Below are 2967 nucleotides of genomic sequence, written 5' to 3'. Positions count from 1 at the left end.
AGAGGTAAGCAAATCGGAGAAGAACAAGAAAAAGCTGGAGAGGGACAAGGTTTGTGTGTATGTACGTATGTATGTATGTATGTATGTATGTATGTATGTATGTATGTATGTATGTATGTTTGTATGTGTGTATGTGCGTGTGTGTGTGTGTGTGTGTGTGTGTGTGTGTGTGTTGTGTGTGTGTATGTGAGTGTGCGTGTGTGTGAGTGTGTGTGTGTAAAAGAGATAGAGAGAGAAAAAGAGAGAGTAAGAAAGAGAGACGAGAGAGAGAGAGAGAGAAAGATATGAAGGACGGAAGAAACGGATGTGAAGTTCCCACAGTTCTCTAAAAACGGAGATGTGGACACAATGTCATTATTCCAACATTCAGCCCCATTGTCAGACAGACACACTTGCAAACTAGGATTTGGTCTCCAAAAGATGTCGGTAAATGTATACGACTAACGAGTTACCCGGTACACACACATTCAGTCACACCTCAGTGCTGGAGACGCACAATGAACAGGCACAGAGGGTATCACTGATTCAGGGTGTGCGTACGAAAAGACGAATCGAAGTCGTGCTGGGCCGTCATTCGACTGAGAAATGAAATGGAATTTCTTCCTCACAAATATTGAGACCCGGTTATTTTTTAGAGACACGAACAATGTACCAAAAATAAGGAGAGTTGGGAAGGAATTAAAGAGTTTCTATTTTTAAACAAAACAGAAAACAAAATAAACAATCCACCCTCCTGGGAAAAAAGCCCAAACAAACATTAACGTAATATCCACAAAAACAAGTTTAACAAATCGCGTCCGGCAGGGACCGAGAACACTTCTCATGGTGGTCTTCTTCCTCTTGTGATAACAATCAGGAAGCCTTTAAAAGGCTCAGAAAAAATAATAAAGTACAAAGACCAAATTCTTGGTGCCAAAATATAGGCACAGTGTGAGGCTATGTTCACCCGGGAAACCGTGCATAGAACAATAAAAGGAAATAAAACATAAGATGGGACGATTTTTGTCCCAGAAAATATAGTTGTACAAATTACACGAGTTTGGATGAACATGAACGATTGATATCGTTTCAAGTCTCCACAGATTCTCCACAGACATAACTTAAATAATATTAGAGCCTGGTAGTTTTGACCAAACTGTTGCGGTCCACCTTTGCTGAGAAGAAGACAGTCTGGAAACTAAACTCGAATATTTTAAATGGAGATGAAGGACCTAACCATGACACCACTGAGGCCGGCATGAATTCGGAAAGCAACGCCGTGAATGAGGCAGCAGCGAAGAAAAAAAAAGGAAGCGGTGCTTTGTTACTATGGATACGGAATCGATAAGTAGGGAACGTTCTCAACAGGGGGGAGGATATTTCAGGAGAAAAAAATCCCGATATGCAGCGAAACACACGTTGAACCATTAATTTGACCTTCGACTTCCAAACCCTTGCATCGTCTGCGTATCCCTTTCTCGACAAAGATGACAGCAGGTTTGAGACAGTCCAACATACTCGCTTAAAACAATATCGCGAAGAAGATAACGCTCCTGTTGTAGTTATTGTTGTCGTCGTTGTTGATGTTGTTGTTGTTGTTGTTGTTATTGTTTTTCTTGTTGTTGCTGGTGTTGTTGATGTTGTTGTCGTTGCAGTCGTTGTGATCGACGTCGTTGCTGTTCTTGTTGTTGTTGCTGTCGTCGTCATTGCTGTTATTGGTATTGTTTTTATGTTGTCGTCGACATCATCGTCGTCGTTGTTATTGTTGTTGCTGTCGTCGCTGTTGTAGTTGTTGTTACTGTAATTGTTGTTGCTGTCGTGTTGTTGTTGTTGTTGCTGTTGTTGTTGTTTACGACGAGAACACTCCACAGCAAACAAATCAGGACAAAATAACTTTGGAAACGAAAGAAAAAGAGAGACCAGTCTACAGCTGCAGAGCACCCAAACCACCCGCCAGTTTGGAGAGGCTGACAGGACAATAGTCTGAAAGGATCAGGGACACTCGTTCGTCATTAGTGAACAATCTCATTCCAGTCTGAGGATGGAAACACACACCCGACCCCCTCACCCCCACACACCCTCTATCACCCCCCACACACCCTCTATCACCCCCGCCAACCCCTCCGTGTGGTCAGGGGTGGACAAAAGCCTTAACGGATCGCAGGGAGATCTGGCAGAGACACCTGATTTGATTTACTTCCGGTTCGCCATAGCGAGCTGTGAGCCCCCAGGCGGTTCGCTGGATACAGCATGGGGTACGAGAGGAAGGGGCGGGATGAGAGATCGACTGCAGGACAGAGGGCGAGATGGCAGGAGGGGAAGAGGGAGAGAGAGGGGTATGGAGGGAGGGAGAGAGATAAAGTAAGCAAAGAAAGTGAGAGAAGGAGAGTGAAAAAGAAAGAGACAGAAAGTGAGAAACAAAGAGAGAGAAGGAGGGCTAGCATGAAAGACAGAGATAAAGAAAGAGGGAGAGACAAATACAGAGAGAGACTGGTCTCACATCATCTGGTAGTATCACTGAGTCGCCCAGTGCTGTTTACATCCCCGCACCCCTCTGAAGACACCAAATCGTAGGAAAATACGGACATTGTGAATCTGTGGTTTACAGTGAATTAACCTGATAATGGCTCCCCTTAATAAAGGAACTACATGTAATTCTAACAACCGAAGCTTTCAGAAGAAGTAGGATTTGACCACACCAGGGTGTCTACCAACTGCCTGCAAGACAAGCAGGTGTAAAAGCATTCGTACCGATGGAACAAGCAAGCAGAGCATCTTTTATTATTTTTTTTTGGTCTTAGTCTTTTTGTTTTTTTTGTTTTTTTTCTCCTTGGGCGAGGGATGAGGTGGTTAGTAAGAGGCAATAACAAGTATACACAACTAAAATTGGGAACAGCTCGAACAAAAACATGCGAACAAGAGAGAGATCTTGATTGGGTCTGGGACAAAAGACATCTTTTCTTTTGACCTTGGTTGGGGGGTGGGGGG

The 2967-nt window shown here is 43.7% G+C and overlaps 1 protein-coding gene across 1 annotated transcript in view; it reads right to left on the bottom strand.

Annotated features, from left to right (window-relative positions):
- Positions 1-2967, bottom strand: part of LOC101852320 (RNA-binding motif, single-stranded-interacting protein 1) — a gene marked incomplete in the record, with an annotated part of 216912 nt that overhangs the window by 211508 nt on the left and 2437 nt on the right.

The sequence above is a fragment of the Aplysia californica genome, unplaced genomic scaffold (assembly GCF_000002075.1).
Source record: "Aplysia californica isolate F4 #8 unplaced genomic scaffold, AplCal3.0 scaffold00162, whole genome shotgun sequence".
Classification (NCBI taxonomy): domain Eukaryota; kingdom Metazoa; phylum Mollusca; class Gastropoda; order Aplysiida; family Aplysiidae; genus Aplysia; species Aplysia californica.
Note: the sequence above shows the minus strand (reverse complement) of the source record. Positions and strands in the feature narration are given on the sequence as shown.